The sequence below is a fragment of the Schistocerca americana genome, chromosome X (genome assembly GCF_021461395.2).
Source record: "Schistocerca americana isolate TAMUIC-IGC-003095 chromosome X, iqSchAmer2.1, whole genome shotgun sequence".
NCBI lineage: Eukaryota > Metazoa > Arthropoda > Insecta > Orthoptera > Acrididae > Schistocerca > Schistocerca americana.
This window is the reverse complement of record NC_060130.1, coordinates 594,727,505-594,748,270: the sequence shown is the minus strand read 5'-3', so window position 1 is coordinate 594,748,270 and position 20,766 is coordinate 594,727,505. Positions and strand designations below refer to the sequence as shown.

The 20,766-nt window shown below is 41.8% G+C and overlaps 1 protein-coding gene across 1 annotated transcript in view; it reads right to left on the bottom strand.

Annotated features, from left to right (window-relative positions):
• Positions 1-20,766, bottom strand: part of LOC124556669 (spectrin beta chain, non-erythrocytic 1) — a 309,565-nt gene that overhangs the window by 272,676 nt on the left and 16,123 nt on the right. The window lies entirely within an intron of this gene.

Sequence of the window (20,766 nt, the reverse complement as noted above, 5' to 3'; positions counted from 1 at the left end):
ATCCCTGTATCTTAGGAGACGAATTCGTTGATAATTGACACTGGATATTTTCTCAATCCAAAAATAACATGTTTTATTTGTCAGTCACTATTTTCTATAGAACCGGATATTCTAGACCCCACATCCTTACTTTCGTACAACTGTCAAGGCAGCTTTTCACTACCGAGACTAGCCGATTCTTTTGCAGTCATAAGACATTTCAATTTAATTGGCACAGAGTCACTTGTCATCATTTCACGGACTAGAAGTACACCATTAAACGGAAATGGCAGAAATATGTTTCTATGGTTGAAAAATTGGACGTTACTTAAATTACTGTCAGTATTTAAAGATAACGGGGTAAAAGGAGAGTGGAGCCGCAGCACCAACATTTAAGAACACTAAGAAACAAGCTATGGAACATCACTGACAGAATGGGAATCCCCAATCATCTCACAGAAGTACTGAAAAACCTGTGTTATGCAGAGGCCAAGACAAATTCTTTCAGAATCCAGTAACATGACGTCAAAGAGCAGCTTTGTCTTATGTTCAATTTTATTTAATTTATCAACTGATGCTGTCATTCTAGACTGGAAAACATCTACAGACTGGAAAACATCTACAGTTTGGATTTGACAATGACATAAATAGCCACAGCTCTGTCTTGACGCACTTGTTTCCCGACAATCACGTAACAGTTCCAGATCCTGAAAATATACAGTTCCGCAGCGAGCTCTGTTTCGACTGAATAAAGTAATGAAGTAGTAAAAAAATTGAAATTCGCTGCACAAAACTGAATCCGTGACGATTTGTGATCCATTTCAAGTCCGCTGCACGTTGAATATCAATAACAAATCCTTAAATCGGTCAGCCCATTTACTTTCCTTGATTGCACACTCCAACCTTTTGAATAATTTCCTACTGGAAAGAAAATTGAAAAAAATATAACACAATAAGTGGTACAATAAGGAGAACGCTAAGAAATCAAATAAGGAGGGAAATAATGCTGAAGTTTTACAAGACTATGGCGGTAGCTGCACTTATATATTGGGATGAAGCGTGGATCTTCATTAGGAACGACAAAAGTGAAATCCAAGCCTGAAATGAGATTTCTTCAATCGATTGTGGGGATGACAAAGACAGACAGGAAATGAAATGAAGGCATGCGGCGCACACACGTAGCTTAAGCCCTAAAATCTTAGAACAGCGTCTAAACTGGAGGTCTCATATAGAACGTATGAGGAATGTACGTTTGCCAAAATCGATCTACAGGTATAAGACTAGAGGGTACAGTCCAGTCGATGGACTAAAGAGAAGATGGGCATGTTCGCAACAAGTCGATGGACATGATGCTTGAAGAACAACATGAAGATCTGAAGGTGACAGGCTCAACCAAAATGCTTTTATTTCAATTAATATATAATGACTACACCAGAAATCTGGTCTTCTGCTGGACATCTTCACACAGTACACGGTGTGATGAATGATGAAGAAAGACCTGTGCTGTCCGCTGCGCCCAGCTCGCTGTACATTATGCACAAGGGTGGTGACGCATATACAATACGAAAGGACAGAGTAAGAAATGAAGTAATGCATTTCTTGTCCCTGCTCTGGTACTGAATTATATGAACCGAATGATAACTTTCAAAATCAAACTGGTTTTCGTTTTCACTGTCCCGGAACATGAAACATATTTCACACCGACAGCATTTTAATCGGCATCACAATGTGTTTTGAGTATTCTAATGTGCTAAGCAGAAAATGAAATTAGGCAGTCGACGCACAGTTGAAACATCCAATTTCTTCCTGCTCCAGTCTCAGTAAACACCGTTCATAAGAGTGTTTCTCGTACACCAGAGTTTTGCTCTTGATGAGACTTCAAGTAAGCATTATCACTAACTACACAATATAGGCTCCTCAATAATTAGTCTAATTCTGTTCTGACTGCCTACTGTGTGAAATTCGTACTGTTTGGACGCATAAAAGGAAATAAATACGTAGAAAATTAAAGACATTTCTGGCGTGTTCATTAAAGAGGGAAAGAATTTATTGTTCTTTCCTCCAGGAACTTAGCGTTAAAAGCTGAAGAAATAATAATCATTCACAGACCGTTTACTCTGTTTATGTACTACAAGTCATCGCTCCGGTTCTTACCAAGTTAGCAGAAGCATGCACGCTTTCCTTAAATTCTTCCTGCATTCGTCTAGTCACTAAAATCAGACACACGTGGCAATCAGGTGGTCAAACGAGATGTCTGAGGGGCGTCATTAAAGGGGAAGTTTCAATTAATACTCAAGTATTATCTATTTCTGATACTGGCTTACGAAACGAAAGGTATTCAGTTTCAATCCAATACTCGTTTATTCCTCCTCATACGTATACCTGGGAATGAAAGGAAACCGAGTAAACAGTCGTTTTGTCTTCGCAAGGAGCGAAACCAATATTTCTTTGAAACAAATGCCACTCGAGATACGACTGCTCTGAATTTTTACTATATTTTCATTGGATAGAAGGTAATACTGACAATATTAGTCCTCCGGGCAATGTCCTTAAAGGTGGTTAGCAGTTAAATGGAAGAATTATATCCATTAGTGAGAACTTGTCACATAAATGTAGTTCAAATCAGATATCTTGCTTAGTTCACACGTCGAATGCAGAAATATATTTCATGAAGGAAAAAAGTTTCGGGTTCTCGTTGTCGTAGACGGCAAGTATAACGAAGGGAAAGCGCCGAGCCTCGGTAAACGGCTGTACAATGAGTTTAACACATTGCAACCTTAACCAAATCCGGGATTATATTGCTTAACTGTGTATCTGCTGCTCTACACTTCTGATCGCCAGCTAAGTTCTCGTTCACAGCATTCCAGAGCTTCACGAACAGGTTTATTATAATTTCCAGCGTATAGGCAGTTCGGTTTCAAGGCCCCGTGGCCTTCGGAACTGAAAGTGACACTTAACGCTTTGCAGGCTCACATTAACAGCTGTGATTGTTTTCGTATCTGTGACTCACGCGTATCACTACTCGATAATTTAGCTTCAGTCAATAATATCATCGAATAAAGAATTTTAACGTGAAATGTATTCTGATACAATCGCTATGTAGGGGAAACTTAATGTGACTAAAAAATCCTCAAAATATGTTTTCTTTATATGATTATGAAACAATGTATTTAAACAAACGAAATACGGTTTGGCAAATGAAGAAACTAAGTATGTTGCAAAGCTTTCTGAACTTTTAAAGCCGAAGCGGAAAGGACTGCTCTGCCTTGTGAGAAGAAAAAAGCGACTCTTTTAAAGAAGTATGACTATCTGAAATGTAAATCCTGTTATGCCAGTTTCTGCAGACCGGAACGTCTACGGCTGTTTCTCCCGTTAGGGGTTGACCGACTAACGCACCACCAAGGAAAGTGCACGCTTCCCGCACACTTCTAACGAAACTGGGGATCACACATAATCATCGACCATGTCTCTCTTTCACGTATCTTTCGTAGGCTAATCTTGTGTGAGTTTCTCTTCATGTGTATGCTTTACAGCCAACCTTTTATCTGTTCATAATGCTTCAACAAGCAGGCTGCCATTTTTCCACTTCCGGAAAATGTTCTTTTGATAGTTTGTGAATGTTACAGTTTACATCTTTTACAGTAAAATAAACGCATTGCTGTTTAATTAAGTACTAACTTATAAAATTAATGTCACGTACAATGTGAGTTTCAGGTTCGTATGAGAGGAACGCAGATGATCAAATACAGACGAAAAAAGTATCATGAAATCGAATAAACCGTTCGGCAGCATTGTGAGTGGTTTCAGGTCGATAACGATCAAGGCTGAAGTTATCTTTTCAGCTGGATTTAAGTTGGCCCCCTTCCAGAATTCTTCACCTGTCGCTGAGCCAAATTTTTTTTTCATGTACCGCAAGTAAATTAAGAGATTAAATATTCTTTACGTTGTGCTCCACAGCTTTGATACAAGATCTTTTACGTATACCACCAAAAACATGATATAGAACTTTATTCTTCTGAAACAAATTTCGAGTAGTTCACCATCCTTTGGAAGATCTTAGTCTGAAATGTTATACATCGTATACACATGATTGAAAAATAATCCACTAACTACATTTACAATACATTTTGCAATAATGGACATATGATACAACCATTTTAAACTTTTAAGTCTGCCAGAAGATGACGAAATAGTCAAGAACAGCTGCAGAAAAAAGCTGTGTAGAAGTTTTTTGTGATACAAATAAAAATAGTTTAAGAGATTTTAATTGCGACACTAACTTTTTGCAACCCTAGGCACAGTACGACTCGCTAGCATGAAAATAGCAAATCTAGTTAGAAGTGTACAGGAACTGGTGATACAGAACCTAAACATTAGAACAATGAAAACGAAAATAACGTTCACAGTTATCAACAAATATCAGTTTACACATATCCATCAACGAAACCCACACATATTTAAATACTGCTCTTAACTTCTACCTCTGGCAATTCGCACCAAGTGACAACCAAGCAGAAAAGACTTACGTTTTACCTATGAATAAAACATTATTGCGTCTACATTAACAAAAAAGCAAATTATGTTTAAAAGAATTAAAAAAACATGTAAATTCGGCGAACGCAATACTATTAAGACGGAATTACACATATGTAAGGTGCAGACCTCAAGGGCCAAAAATTACGACAGAGGCCTGCGTCAAAGATGTTTCAAATGAATCCGTTCTCACATTTCTTACGTGGTGAAGTTCTCTGAACTGCCCAACACACTTTTAGAGTGCCTCACGTTGGAAAAAGTCTATCTCAAGTGACAGCAAGATACATCGATGACACAAACTTTAAGAATTGTCGGTTGGGCTCGATCACGCTATCACAAGCCATCCCCACCAAGGAATTGTTCATGTGACCTATCAAGCAGCTCCCAGAATTAATTTTCTCTCTCACACACACACACACACACACACACACACACACACACACACACACACGGTAAAAATGTTTCTAATCGTGGCTGAGAAATGTTGACTACAGAGGTACGAGAAACTAACACAATGATACAGAAACATTAAGAGCAATCGCGACTTAGGTCCTAACATTGCATGGTCACAAAACATACCAATTCACCAAAGAACAAAACTAATGAGACCAGAAGATTCCCAATGGGTTTTAGTGGATAATAACGATATTTTACGTAGCAATGTAGCTGGTAGTGAAGCAAGAGTGTACAAACAAGACCTTGAAAGGAAAACGTCCGTGATCGAATGTATCACACACAACGCCAAGGAAAATTACAAGTCAAGTATATGCTGCCGAACCTAATTTAACATGACACCGCGAATTCATTATAAATTATACATTCTACGCAACAATTAACATCACAATTCCAAAGTTTGAATGCCGGCCGTTGCCTGTTAAGGAACTATGACGATAAACTTAAGTAATTTAGGGAAAGCACGGAAATCTAAATCGAGATGGCCTGACTGACTTTTGAACTCCAATTTCCCTGAAGACGAGTCACGTGTCACCCACAGTTCCACTTCGTTCAGTAGTCGTATTCAAAAATGAAGCAAGCAGCTCTTTTTGTATGAGGAGTTCCCGAACTTCGTTTCTGAAGTATCGCAAACACCTTTAAAACTGACGCGTTTGCGTAGTTGGAAGTTTTCAGCTGGAATCATCCTTAATTGACTAACGATTTGAAAAAATTAACGTGGTCATTATCTCTGCAACAGTCTTTCCCCAGAGCCACTACGTTACTTGCGCCCTTATTCCTGGTGTGAAATCCACATTTAATTCCTAAGAGTAATGGACATGGGGACTGCGGACAGACTTAGTAGCGGACGTCCCATTTATTGCCGAAACCCTGCGGTCATCAGCTTCGTCTCGATCCGGTGAATTTGGATGCAAAAGGCCATCTATGTAACCAGTTTGTCTCCGGCGCCAGGATCGGGACGACGTTCCAGAAATGTTCCGGAAGGTCTACGACCGACGTGCTTCGGGCCACGCAGGATGGTGGAACGTTAACGAAGTTCTGTGAGGGAGCAGAGAGCGCTACGTGGGAAGGCAGAAGAGTTGGCTCGTCTACGGCAAGGCGAGACAACGGTACAAACCAGTTGTAGCGGCCAGACGGGGGACAGCCAGAGAACGCGGAAACGGCGTGGCGTGGCACACCTGCTGGCGCGTCGCGCTTGCAGCTTCCTCGCTGCCGAAGACTGCCTCTGCCTACCCACACCACGCCCCACTTCTTTTCTCTCACTCGTTCTCCATGCGTCACACGTACCACTGTTATGAGCACTGCCACGGAAAATACTCTCACTGAATTCCAGAGATGAGTACGTAACTGGCTGTTTACCACACCTTACCAGTCGGCAACTACACAATGTTCGTGCTGGAATTACACGAGAATGCTGCCACTGAAGTATTTGTTTGTTTGTGGATGTACTTTTCCTTAGTGTAGAGCATGTTTCTCAACCAAAGCTAGGATCGCAACGAATAGGCAGTTGTTGTTGTTGTGGTCTTCAGTCCTGAGACTGGTTTGATGCAGCTCTCCATGCTACTCTATCCTGTGCAACTACTCTATCCTGTGCAAGCTTCTTCATCTCCCAGTACCTACTGCAACCTACATCCCTCCTAATCTGCTACGTGTATTAATATCTTGGTCTCCCTCTACGATTTTTACCCTCCACGCTGCCCTCCAATACTAAATTGGTGATCCCTCGATGTCTCAGAACATGTCCTACCAACCGATCCCTTCTTCTAGTCAAGTTGTGCCACAAGCTCCTCTTCTCCCCAATTCTATTCAATACCTCCTCATTAGTTATGTGATCTACCCATCTAATCTTCAGCATTCTTCTGTAGCACCACATTTCGAAATCTTCTATTCTCTTCTTGTCCAAACTATTTATCGTCCATGTTTCACTTCCATACATGGCCACACTCCATACAAGTACTTTCAGAAACGACTTCCTGACACTCAAATCTATACTCGATGTTAACAAATTTCTCTTCTTCAGAAACGCTTTCCTTGCCATTGCCAGTCTACATTTTATATCCTCTCTACATCAGTTATTTTGCTCCCCAAATAGCTTAACTCCTTTACTACTTAAAGTGTCTCATTTCCTAATCTAATTCCCTCAGCATCACCCGATTTAATTCGACTACATTCCATTATCCTCGTTTTGCTTTTGTTGATGTTCATCTCATTCCTCCTTTCAAGAGACTGTCCATTCCGTTCAACTGCTCTTCCAAGTCCTTTGCTGTCTCTGACAAAATTACAATGTCATCGCCGAACCTCAAAGTTTTTATTTCTCTTTCATGGGTTTTAATACCTACTCCGAATTTTTCTTTCGTTTCCTTTATTGCTTGCTCAATATATAGATTGAATAACATCGGGGAGAGGCTACAACCCTGTCTCACTCCCTTCCCAACCACTGCTTCCCTTTCATACCCCCTCGACTCATAACTGCCATCTGCTTTCTGTACAAATTGTAAATAGCCTTTCACTTCCTGTACTTTACCCCTGCCACCTTCAGAACTTGAAAGAGAGTATTCCAGTCACCATTGTCAAAAGCTTTCTCTAAGTCTACAAATGCTAGAAACGTAGGTTTGCCTTTCTTTAATCTAGCCTCTAAGATAAGTCTTAGGGTCAAAAAATGGTTCAAATGGCTCAGAACACTATGGGACTCAACTGCTGTGGTCGTAAGTCCCCTAGAACTTAGAACTACTTAAACCTAACTAACCTAAGGACTTCATACACATCCATGCCCGAGGCAGGATTCGAACCTGCGACCGTATCGGTCGTGCGGTTCCAAACTGTAGCGCCTTTAACCGCTCGGCCACAGCGGCCGGCCAGTCTTAGGGTCAGTATTGCCTCACGTGTTCCAACATTTCTACGGAATCCAAACTGATGTTCGCCGAGGTCGGCTTCTACCAGTTTTTCCATTCGTCCGTAAAGAATTCGCGTTAGTGTTTTGCAGCCATGACTAATTAAACTCATAGTTCGGTAATTTTCACATCTGTCAACACCTGCTTTCAGTAAGAATAAACAAACACGCGTCTTCCACAGATTTTTTTTTTATATATTCAGAAACAGCGTCCCTAACAAAGCAAATCTATAATTACACAGTGTGACTGAGAAGTACCCGTACCCCTATATTAAAACAAAACAGTATATTGGATTACTTACACACAAACTATTCATCCACTGTGTGTGCACACCACGATGACTAACTCGTATCTATGCACCTAAATGTCATCATTGACATCACAGTCATCTCAAGCTTCAACACTTCTGCGTTATTCTCCATTAGTCTTGTACCGACGTTAAGTCACAAGAGACTTGATTATTCCCTATACTGAGTTGTCTTCTGTGGTAAGGTCAGGGCTTAGTGGTGGCCATTTTAATTGCACTGGAGATACTGAGAAGCCTCGAAACTTTGTACCGATGAACTCATGCATTTTAAGAGGAAAGTATGCTGAAGTTCCGTGTTGCTGTTGTTTTCAAGCTGAGTTATTAATCACGACTGCACCATATCCAAATAAGAATGTACATTCATGTTCTCTTTAAAAAAATATTTGTAAACAAATCTACTAAGACAAGGAGGTTACGAGAACTTCTCGGGCATACTGTACAAGCGATAAGCAACCTCAACGTGTCCAGATATGACTTCACTTTTTCTCAAAGGAGCATGAGAAGGGTGATCAACAAACAACGTACGAATCGTCGAAAGTAGAACCTCTTTAATCACCATCCTAAAAAATATCTGCGTCAAACATTGCATTTCCCAGATATCGTACTATTAACCAAATACATCTAAAGAATTAGCAGGACGCTAAGTGCCAAGATTACTTTGTTCCCAACAATGATTATAATCATTAGCAAATGTGACATCTCAGGTAAAAACAACAGCTTGGAGAGTTACGTGGTCAGAACTAAAACTGTGAAACGCGAGAACAGAAGGGCAACCCTTCGATACGCAGCAAAGCAAAGTAAGCTTTTTGGTTAGGTGGTCTCCTTCCCTGTTGCAACTGGGAAAGTCCTTACCATCAAACGGCAGTAGGATACACATCGTGTAGCCTTTTGGGGTGTGCAAAGAGGCAAGTTACACATTAACAGGCAGAAGCTGCCACCGAATGCTACTTCTGTGAAATACAACGCCCATCCAAAACGTTCGGTGATTTTATTTCCTGACGTATGAGTGGCGCCGGCATGGTAACTAAGGTGGCAGCTTGAACTATCTACCGTAAACAGGCAGTTGCGAGCAGGCAGTGTTAAGTAGTGGACCTGCGGCGGTAGTCCGTCGGCGTTATTCCGCCACACATCGTAATGGAGCAACATCTCTAAATGAAGTATTCAAAATATTCTTCAAAACCAATCTACCACAAAACACCAAGTTGCAGAAATTCGCACGAAAGGCAACGCTTTGACGACATAACCGACATTCAAGCCAATGTGACGCGAGGTAGTATGAACGTTCTGCGCGTTGTATTCAAGGAGGGGGATGGGGGAGTTACACATTAATCTCTATTTTTTTATTATTGCAGACTCGAAATTTTCTGACACTAGCAAAAACATTATAATAATCATTTTGTGGTCGAAGCTCTTTTCTTGTCCGTGTTTGCTTCCTAAATAAGGAAATGTGGTTCTGCCTTGAGCAAACACAGATTTCTTGTTTTACTACCAATACGTGTTTCGGACAAGTTTCTCCACCTTCAGTGGATTTCATTTATCACATTATTACATGTTGGTGTTCACAAGCCTGTTTGGTATTTGCAGCACAGCTATAATTATTGCCGTCCAGTATGCCATTTTTTTGTAATCTCGCGTTTTCGCGATTCTGCAGGGTGTTCGAGTGGAGCTTACTGACACACACTCTCTCACTGTTTGTGTGCTGTACACACGCGACAACAGACTACAGGAATAAATGCATTCCACTGCGTGCTCATTCCGAAGAAGCCTGACTTACCCCCGGAAGAAAAAAATTAGCTAGATGGCAGTGAAGATGAAATACGAACGTATTACAACTACGACCAGTTAATGTTTTAAGTCAACTTAAGCAAGAAAAAACACACACACACACACACACACACACACACACACTAGCACTGAGAGCACGTGAGACTTCCCTTAGAGTTCTTCTGGACGGATTCGACTCACCGCTTTTATTGCTAAGTCTGGCTAGATTCGCAGAACGGTTAATGAAATGATAATCCAGACGGGCTGACCAGAGTAACGAACCTCAGTCTCCCCACTTCAGAGAATAAGGCCTTGCGCAACAGCACCCAACTCCGTTCCCAAGCCGGAGACAAAACATGGCGGCAGTCGTAATGTGAGAGCGTTCGTGTCTCATTTCTAAACACGGCTGACAGAGACTTCCGCTGCACACCGGCAGTTGGGCAGGAATATGCACAAAGCTGTCCTACTGGCAGCAACCACATAAACCCTGATCTACAGTACAGTAAAACTGCCATGGCGGTATACTGAGTGGTTGATATCATTAGTCACGGTCCACAACAATGCAAAATTTATGTCAGTCGCTCATAATCGTTGAGAGAGGATGGGAACGTTCGTGCAAAAATAACAACTACTTATGTGTTGGAGGTAAAACTTTTTTATTTTTCGATATAGGCTTCTTTTAGACTTATACACTTCGTCCAACGCTGTTCTAATTTGTTGATCCCTTCCGAATAATAGGAATTGTCCAAGTCTGCAAAACAGCTATTAGTTGCTGCAATCACCTCCTCGTTTGAATAAAATCTTTGTCCCGCCAGCCATTTCTTCAAACTGGGGAACAAATAGTAGTCCGAGGGAGCCAATTCTGGAGAATATTGGGGATGTGAAACGAGTTGAAATCCTATTTCCATTAATTTTGCGACCACAACTGCTGAAATGTGTGTTGGTGCATTGTCGTGATGGAAAAGGACTTTTTCGCGGCCCAATCGCTGGCGTTTTTCTTGCAGCTCGGTTTTCAAACGGTCCAATAACGATGAATAATATGCACCTGTAATAGTTTTACCCTTTTCCAGATAGTCGATTAGGCATATCCCTTGCGAATACCAAAAGACAGTCGCAATAACCTTTCCGGTCGAAGGAATGGTCTTCGCCTTTTTTGGTGCAGATTCCCCTTGGTAACCAATTGCTTAGATTGTTGTTTGGTCTCAGGAGTATAGTAATGTATCCATGTTTCATCCACAGTGACGAAACGACGCTTAAAGTCCTGCGGATTCTTCCTGAACGGCTGCAAACAATCCTAGCAACACTTCACACGATTCCGTTTTTGGTCAAGCGTGAGCAATTGCGGAACCCATCTTGCAGATAGCTTTCTCATGTCCAAATATTTATGCAAAATATTATGTACCCGTTCATTCGAGATGCCCACAGCCTAGCAATCTCACGCACCTTAACTCTTCTGTCATCTATCACCATATCATGGATTTTATCAATGATTTCTGGAGTCGTAAGCTCCAGAACGTTCAGCAGCACTTTTGCCCATATGGCCATTCCGAAAATTTTGAAATTGCTTATAAACTGTTCTAATCGAAGGTGCAGAGTCACCGTAATGTTTGTCAAGCTTCTCTTTAGTCTCCTGAGGCGTTTTGCCTTTCATAAAGTAATGTTTAATCACCACACGAAAACCTTTTTCGTCCATTTTTTGACAATCATTCGACTTCCTTGATTCACACGAATGCCAAACACAAAGAAATAGACCAATATGGCTGAAACTTTGTGTGCGTTCTTTCCAAAGATGCTACTAACTGAACATGGCCTCGATACGAGCCGGTGGTGCCATCTCTCAGACTTTATACGAGGGGAGTTTGAAAAGTCAGTGCAATCTTCTAGGAAAGTACTCACTCGGAACTTTAGCAGTGAATCACAACATGAAGCAGAACGTCTCTCCTGCAGCGTCTGCGACTGGAGTTGCCGAGCTTCTCGATGACGCTTTCGCACTTACTAAACGAACCTGTAGCGAAACGCGCTGCTCTTGTTTGTATATTCGCTACTTCCCCAATCAATCCTACCTAGTACAGATCCCAAATTGACGGTCAGTATTGAAGTATTGGTCGTTTTGTAAGCTACCTGCTTTGCAGGTGGACTACATTTCCTGAGGATTCTTCCAATGAATCTCAGTCTGGCATCTGCCTTATTCGCCATTAATTTTATATGATCGTCCTACTTCAAACCGGTCCGTACGCATACTCCCAGATGTTTTATGGAAGTAGCTCCTCCAAGTGACTGTTCTGCAATTGTGTAATCATACAATAAAGCGTCTTTCAGTCTGTCTATTCGCAATACTTTATATTTGTTTATGTTGAGGGTCAATTGGCAGTCCCTGAACCAAGTGTCTATCCTATGCAGTTCTTCTTTCATTTCGCTACAATTTTCTCTGTATGCAACGGCATCACCAGCGGAAACCCTCATGGAACTTCCGGCGTTACCCACTAGATTATTTATATACAGGGTGAGTCAGGAGAAAAGGTACATGCTTTGAAGGGTGATAGTATTAGTGACTCTGAACGAAAAACTTCATATGGACGTAAGCCCTATTCCGAATGGTTTCCGAAATAGAACACATTTAATATCACTTTTATACGTTTTTCTTGAATAACTCGAAAACCGCACCCTCCAGCGAAAACGTGTTGCAGTACAAAATTAAACACTATTAAATTTCCTACAAAGAAGGTCCTATTAATTTTTTCTCCTGAACTGATGGTTTGTGCGAAGAGAGCGCGAGAATGTTCAAAACCTCGCTCGACGCGAATGCGTTGTAGCTTACGTAGTTTTTGTAGGACAATTTGAGGTAGTTTCCCGACTTGATAGACCACAAGTATCCCATATCGAACTGTTCGTCTCAACTTGCTACCTCAATATGCTACCTCAAATTGACATTCAAAAACTACGTAAGCTACAGCGCATGCGCGTCGAGCGAGTATTTCAACATTCTCACGCTCTCTTCGCACAAACCGTTAGGTCTAGAGAAAAAAAGAATAGGACCTTTTCTGTAGGAAAATTTAATATAGTTTAATTTTGTACTGCGACACGTTTTCGCTGGAGGGTGCGGTTTTTGAGATACAAGAAAAACGTACAAAAGTCATATTAAATGTGTTCTATCTCGGAAACAATTCGGAATAGGGCATACGTCCATATGGACTTTTTTGTTCAGAATCACTAATACTATCACCCCTCAAAGCATTTATCTTTCCTCCTGATTCGCCCTGTATATTGTGGAAACTAATGGTCCTGTAACCACTCCCTTGGGGTATGCCCGAAGCTACATCTGAAGATTTATCTTTGTGGAGACTGGCATGCTTTGTTCTACGTGTTAGCAACTATTCAATACAATCACACAGCTGGTCTGATATTTCGTACGCTGTTATTTTGTTCCTTATGCAACAGTGCGAAACCGTATCGGGCGACTTCCAGATGACAAGCAACCCGGCATTTACCTGGGCGCCAGTCTCTACTGCTCTCTGGGCCTCGTGGACGAACGGAGCGAACTGGGTTTCACACGATCGTTGTTTTCGGACCCATGTTGATTCCTACAGAGATTTAAGGTCTCCAGAAATGTCACAATACGCTATCATAAAACATATTCCAAAATTACACGACATACCGATGTCAGATACATAGCCCTGAAGGTTTTTGCGTCTGTTCGACAACCCTTCTTAAAAACGGTTATGACCTGCGTTTTTTTTCCCAACCACCAAAAACACTTCGCTCCTTCAAAGATCAACGGTACACAGCTGCTAGAAGAGTGGCATATTCGTTCACATACTCTATGTACAATCGTACTGGTATCCTGTCAGGTTCAATGGCCTTTCCTCTGTTGAGCTATTTCAATTGCTTTTCTATCCCACTTAGACACGTATTTCGGTATCTGTTATTCTGACATTCGTGCGACGACTTAATGGAGGGACTAAAGTGTGATCTCCCTCAGTGAAACAGTTTTGGAAAATGACGTTTAATAGTTCGATCTCCTCCCTTTTATTCTCTGTTTCGATGCCGTTATGGTCACAGAGTGTCTGGACAGAAGACTTCGAACCATTTACTGATTAACGTAAGACCAAAACTTCTTCGGATTTTCTGTCAAGTAGGTAGATAGAATTTTACTTTCGAATTCGTTGAACGTTTCAAGCAGTGCTGTACTTGCCCTAATTTTGGGTTTGTTCAGTTTCTGTTTGTCTGTGAGGCTTATGCTAATTTTGGGTTTGTTCAATTTTGGTTGTCTGTGAGGCTTAGGATGCGTTTAAATTAGCAGTTTAGCTCTTGTCTGCTTTCGTAGCAGGTTTTTAACACGGTTGTCAAACCACGGCTGGTCTTTCCCTTCCCTCACATCTTTGCTCGGCATATATCAGTCTGAAGCGTACTGTACGATGTATTTGAGCTTTGTCCTTGGTGTTCAGCACTGTCAGGGCTAGATAGCAGTAAGTCTAATTCAAGTCAATCTTCAGTGCTACTTGTCAAGGTATCAAGACCAGCTTTCCGTACAGACAACGCAAACTATCTTCAAAATATTCCTATTCAATGGAGGAGTATGTCTGTGTGATACTCTCACTTCGACTGCACCGGGCTATATGGCAGGGATCCTGGAGAACAGTTTGAATTTCATGAGATCTCTTCACTCGACTCCACAAGACAAGGGTCTCTCAAATTCATCACTGTTCTTCGACGGTAGACAAGAGCATCTTAACATTCTTTTTCTCAGAAATGCATCAAATGTCCTTAACCATTCCAACGAATTGAAATTGTCACCGACACAGCGCGCAGTTATGTTTATACTGCCCTTTCACCTCACATGATACACAGTTCACTGAACAACTGACCCCTAATGGCAGTTAAGTAGCGACTTTGCATGCAATTAAAGTCTCCTACACTCAGCACTTATTCTTACGGCACAGTTCTCACAACTTGCAAAGAAAATGTACAAACAAGCACAAAGAAAATGTACAAACAAGCACAAAGAAAGAAAATGGTCCGAATTAGGCGACAGAATCAGACACTCGCGGTAGATATGCCATGCAACTTTGTTTGTTTATTTAATTTCACGCTTAAGTCCAACGTCCTCAGACTTCCTTTTTCTTTTCACCTGGTCACACACAGTAGCTCATATTTATGGTGCGTTTAAGACAAGGCGACACTCCTAACGACAAATGGAAATCCAGTCTACAGTAACAACGTTTACCTGCGGTGGCCTCATTGAAGATAACAACATGATCAGTAGCAATCACATCGCGAATCTCTGCGAGACACGCAGCGCTGATGGCTCGTTTTAGAATATAATAGTGAGATGCGTACCTCCTCGACCAACCGGCAGCTGGTAGGTTGATGACCCGCATTGTGTTCGATAGCATCGCGCTGAAAGTACACTGGTCTCTAGAACTCAAAGTCGAAAGCAACTTTCGAATGATGTGATACTGAAATGTACCATAGCCTGATGAAATTTGCACAATACATAAAAAGAACTGCTGCAGTATAGTACAGAAGGTAATAAGCAATAAGGCGAACAGGAATGACAATTTTATTCAAAGACAATAATTACACTAAAGTCATAGCTATTTATGGTGATACCCTGGACATTACAAACGACGGGACACGGTTATTAATTGGGTGTGTGATCAGCACAGACGGCAATATATCCTCTAAAACGGGATAGTAAGGAGTTCTTGTGGGAGGGCGTCCCATTCCTCCACAAGTCCACAAGCGCGGCTGATAGCTGCTGCATGGTCGTTGGTACATGTGAACGTGCTGCATTACGCCTCTCCATCGCATCCCACACGTGACTGATGGGATGTAAGTCGAGGGAAAGGGCAGGCAAGTCCATTCACCGAATATCCTCTCGTTCCAAGAGCTGCTCAACCTGCACTGTTCGATGCGGTCATAACAATGAAGTCAGAGTCGAATGCACACTTGGAAAGACGCACAAGAGGAAGCGACATTAGCGGTCAAACAATGGTCAACAAAGTAGCTTGCGGGGTATAGATATAGATAGATGCAGATGTAAGGACTCGGCTGAAGAACGATGGTTTTCAGCAAGTACAGAGCTTCTTCAGGAGTCATACGACGAATGTGTCAAGCTGCCATAAGACAATTGAAGATTTTTTTAATGAGTTATAGATCCATGCAGTAGCTAGTGTAGAGGGTAATTTCCTTTTAGGAGGGTGGGGGGAGGAGGGAGAGGAGAGGGAGGAGGCTTCACTTACAAGGGGTAAGAGAAGCTTTTTAAATTACCACTATTCATGTTGCGTTGAGACCATGTTGCAGAGAACAATAGATTTCATTCTTCTGAATCGCTCTCTTCTCTTGACGTAACACAGAACCATTGAGTATGAAGCTAACATAAGCTAGTTTATTCCACTTTTTATGGAGGGTCCCTCTCAAGACAGCAAGAACAGACTGCATTAGCCAGAAGAGCATAGAAGTGGTTTCTTATGACCGAGATGTCACTTTTTTCCTGTTTTGGTTAAATTTTAACGCCCAGTTGATTAAGTGAATATGAGTGATTGATTAACGTATCCTAAATAAACTTATCTTAAAGAAAGAAACAGTTTACCAAGCCTAGTCCTGAGAAACTAAGTCTTTTCGGAAAAAGTACATATTGCAGAAGTTTTAAGAACTTTTTAAATTAAAATCAATGCTAGAATCTTGCGGCCGTTTCGACACAGCTTGTCTGTGAATCCCTGGGTGTATTTATTTTTCTTTATATATTACTCCGTATTTACATTTTATTAACTTACTTAACGGTCCTTAAGTGCAAAAAACAGTTGGTTAGGAAGTCACTGTGTGTTGATATGTCAACTTATATACGTAATCTCTACGTATGGATATCTTTACTTTTAATCACCTCCCACCCTGTGTCATTCATCTTTACAGATGGAACGCTACGGGCATACAGTTTTGGCTTCAAATGGCTCTGAGCACTATTGGACTTAACATCTGTGGTCATCAGTCCCCTAGAACTTAGAACTACTTAAACCTAACCAACCTAAGGACATCACACACATCCATGCCCGAGGCAGGATTCGAACCTGCGACCGTAGCAGTCGCGCGGTTCCGGACTGAGCGCCTTAACCGCTAGACCACCGCGGCCGGCATACAGTTTTATTTCATCAATATACTGTTACTGTATAATCCATTCCTCTGTTTTATTAATAGTATATAGCTCACATAAGCGATTTTTGAACTATACAGTTTCATCTCCAGACGTGTGTGAGCAAAATATTACCCATTGCAGTTTCTCCACACATACACGCGGTGATATTCTTTTATGTTGGTGCGTTGTATTGAGTTTATATTCTTTATGTCGTATGTTTTGTTTATAGCATGTCTGAAGACAAGACTGTATACTTTCGAAATCGATCATGTGAATTAAATACCATCAATAAAACGACTGAATGGATTATTCAGTAACAGTTTACTAATTTCACACTCTCTCTCTTCGAAGGTGGATATGGATGTTATCTTTTTCCAAAAGAGTATACTGCGTTCCTACAGTAAGTGCTCTGTTTTCGTTTAATATTCTAAGTGTTACAGTTGCACTACTAAGTAGCTCTGTGTTTCACACTACGTGCCTAGAGTGTCACTGTGAGAATCACGGCATTCTCAACAGATACCATTGTGTTCAAGGATATAATTAAAAGCTAATCGTTCAGCCAGAAGTCTACCTCAATACCTGAAATGAGATTTTGTTTTAATTACTGCAGTCCTGGTCCGTTACCACTGGCGTTCTTAATGTAATGATGAAGATTGTAAATTTAAAGAGGCTCAACTTCGTTGTTATTAATGCCTCGATCCTCTTTTAACGTCCGAAGAAACAGATACGAGCTCTTTTTTGTCCCCCTTTTTGTTTAATAATAATAATAAAACATGATAGTTTTGTCCTAGGCACATGAATGAGTAACTAGCCTACTAAAATTCAACTATCCAAAATGTGCAAAAGTTTAAATGGCAACCTACTATTTGTAGTTAGCTCTTACATTCAGAGATAGATAAACAGTTTTTGGTTGTCCATGGCAGGTTGAGATGTGATGCCTCGGGACTAAATGGGAGGGTATCGACCCACGCTCCCATCCACGACCCCCCCCCCCCCCCCCCCCCACTAAGCCGACATGTAACGTAGTTAGCTTCTGAATCTTGTTGCAGTATCTACTCCTTTGCAGGACGTGTAGCAGATGGCTTGTAACTGTTTCACAATGCGCCAGAATCTCTGATAGGTGGTGTTCTAGGTTAATCTGACTTCGCAGATTTTGTGGAATCGCACTATCTTCGAGGATGTGATGAACCGTTAATATTTCTCCATAGAAGCACCGCGGGGGTTCTTTTTGTCGCAGTAGAAATTTGTAAGTTATTTTGATATTTCCAATTCTGAGACGGCACAAGGCAATGCCTTCCCTTCTTGAGCTTAGTAGCGAAGTCTGCCATTTCTTGGTGTAGTGTTTGATGATCAGTAGTTTATTAGAGTGTGTACTGCAGGGTAGGGCAAACGGAAGTGGCCAGGAGAACAGAGTTACAGGGTACAAAGAAACACAGCAGAGGAAAGGAAATACAGTCCTAACCTGACTACAGTAGATGCGGAAAGTAACCACCATTCATCTCCTTGGCACGTATGGGCCCTCGCCAGCAAGTTGCTGGAAGGCGGATCGAAGCTGGACTGCTGGAATTGCTGCAATCTCATCCGAAATGTTGCACTGCGGCTCTTGAAGACTGTGAGAGTTTTTGCGATACACCTAAGACTTGAGGGCTCCTTACACAAAGTAATCGCACACTGGCAGATCAGATGACCTGGGTGGCCAGCTACGACCACGACCAGACTGACCTGTGCTAACAACTGTCAGGCGTGAAGATTGTGTAAATGTGCTCCAAGGTTCGGCCGACTGTATGGGCACTTGTTCCATCCTGTTGGAAGTCAATGCAGGTCCTTGCCTCCTCCGTTAATGTTGCCACAAATGGTTTCTAAATGTTGGCAGTGTAACGCGACGAACACAGCGGTTGATGAAAGAAGATGGGACCAATAATGCGGCGTGCGGACACTGCACACCAAAACCCAACCTTCTCATCATGCACTGGTGTTCTGCAGAAGTTATGAGGATTCTCCGCTGCCCAGAACCTGTGATTCTGAGAGTTAATATAACCACTCAGGTGAAACCAGGCTTCATCACAGACATAAATAGGTCCATGTCCAAGCCATTCATTATTATCTGAACAGCGACTCACAAAACTGTAGGCGCTAAGGAGCATCTGTTGATTTTAATGCATGAACAACAGGCATCGGTAGGGACGCACGTGCAGGTCCAGGTGGAGTATTCGTCCGCGTGATCGACGTGATATGCCGGTATCTTAGGACACGTATCGGGTTGATTTGGTAGGACTCTGAAGCATTTTCTGGTGTACTGCAGCAAAATTTTCTGACGTGTGGGCACGTTTTGGAATGTATTTTGACTTGTTCAAAAAAGATTGTCTGACGCAATTTTCGGACTAAGCGCTGCATGGCATTCTTTACTGGCACTTTGACACCATTAAACTCTCAGCAAAGAACTGACCACATCGTTTCCACGATGTTGTTGCCACGCAACTTTCTACAACGAATACCCACTGCTCCACTGTGTGTAGCATCATCCCCTTTGCAATGTTCCACCCATACTGACACAGCCCGCGCTACGCTCTGAACCGGCGTACACGTGGTGTGCGCGTCACGAGATGTTATACGCATACATTCACGTCCAATCTATCCATTCGTCCGGACCACTTTTATTTGCCTCCACCCTGTATCTTGGCATTTGTCTTCCCATTTCTTCACAATGTAGCATCGAACGTGTGTCCTTAAGTCAGCACTTGGAACATCTAGTATTTCCATTCCCTTTGCTTCTCTGGCTAGCTTGTCAGCCAGCTCACTACCTAGAATGCTCAAGCGACTTTGTCTAGAGAAAAACCATGGATATCCGTGTATTGTGGAAGGCATACAGTTGATCATGTATGGCAGCAACCAATTGATGTTTTGGATAGCATTTGTCTATTGTTTGCAAATCACTCAGGAGTCGCTGCGTATAATGAAATTCTGTCGAGGGAAAGTCATTATGGTTTATAATGCTCTATGGGTTTCTATTAACTCTGCAATATAAATACCGCATTCTGTTGGCAGACAACGTTGTTCTCGAACTGGTTGAGTAGGTATGCATAATCGACTCTTGGATGACTGAATAAATTGCACACTGTAGGTCTAGCCATACTGCTGGTTGGGGAAGATGCGGTGGAGGCATCATCAAGTGAAAGTATTGCGTACACGTAACTAGAGGAAGTTGAAGTTCTCGTCGGAGGTCTTCCAGTAGTACTGTTGCTGGTCATTCTATTCGAAGACGGTTCATGAGTAAGCTGGATTGCGGAATAAAATGGGATGACGGGGATGGTTTGGCATTTGATTAATCGATATTTCTTAGTTAAATAATTTTTTTGGTCTCGTATTTTCGGTGGTGATATTCCTGCTTCTGCAACAAGGCTATCGGCTCGTTCGGAGAGCTCCAGTTGCCATACGAATTGTGGGTGGACAAGATCTAATATTTCTAGTATGGAGAGTGCTCTTGACCAATAGACAATGTTCCCACAATCCAAAAGGGATAAAATGAGCGTTTTATACAATGTTAACAAAACAGTTCGATTTGCACCCCAGGAACTGTTTCCGAGGACAGCTAAGTCCTGAATTGTCGTATATGTGGCAACCACGTTAGTTTATGGTCAAAAAGAAGTTCTACAAAACGGTGCTGGGCTATTATTTCCAGCAGCTGAGTTTCAAGGTATAACTCTGGA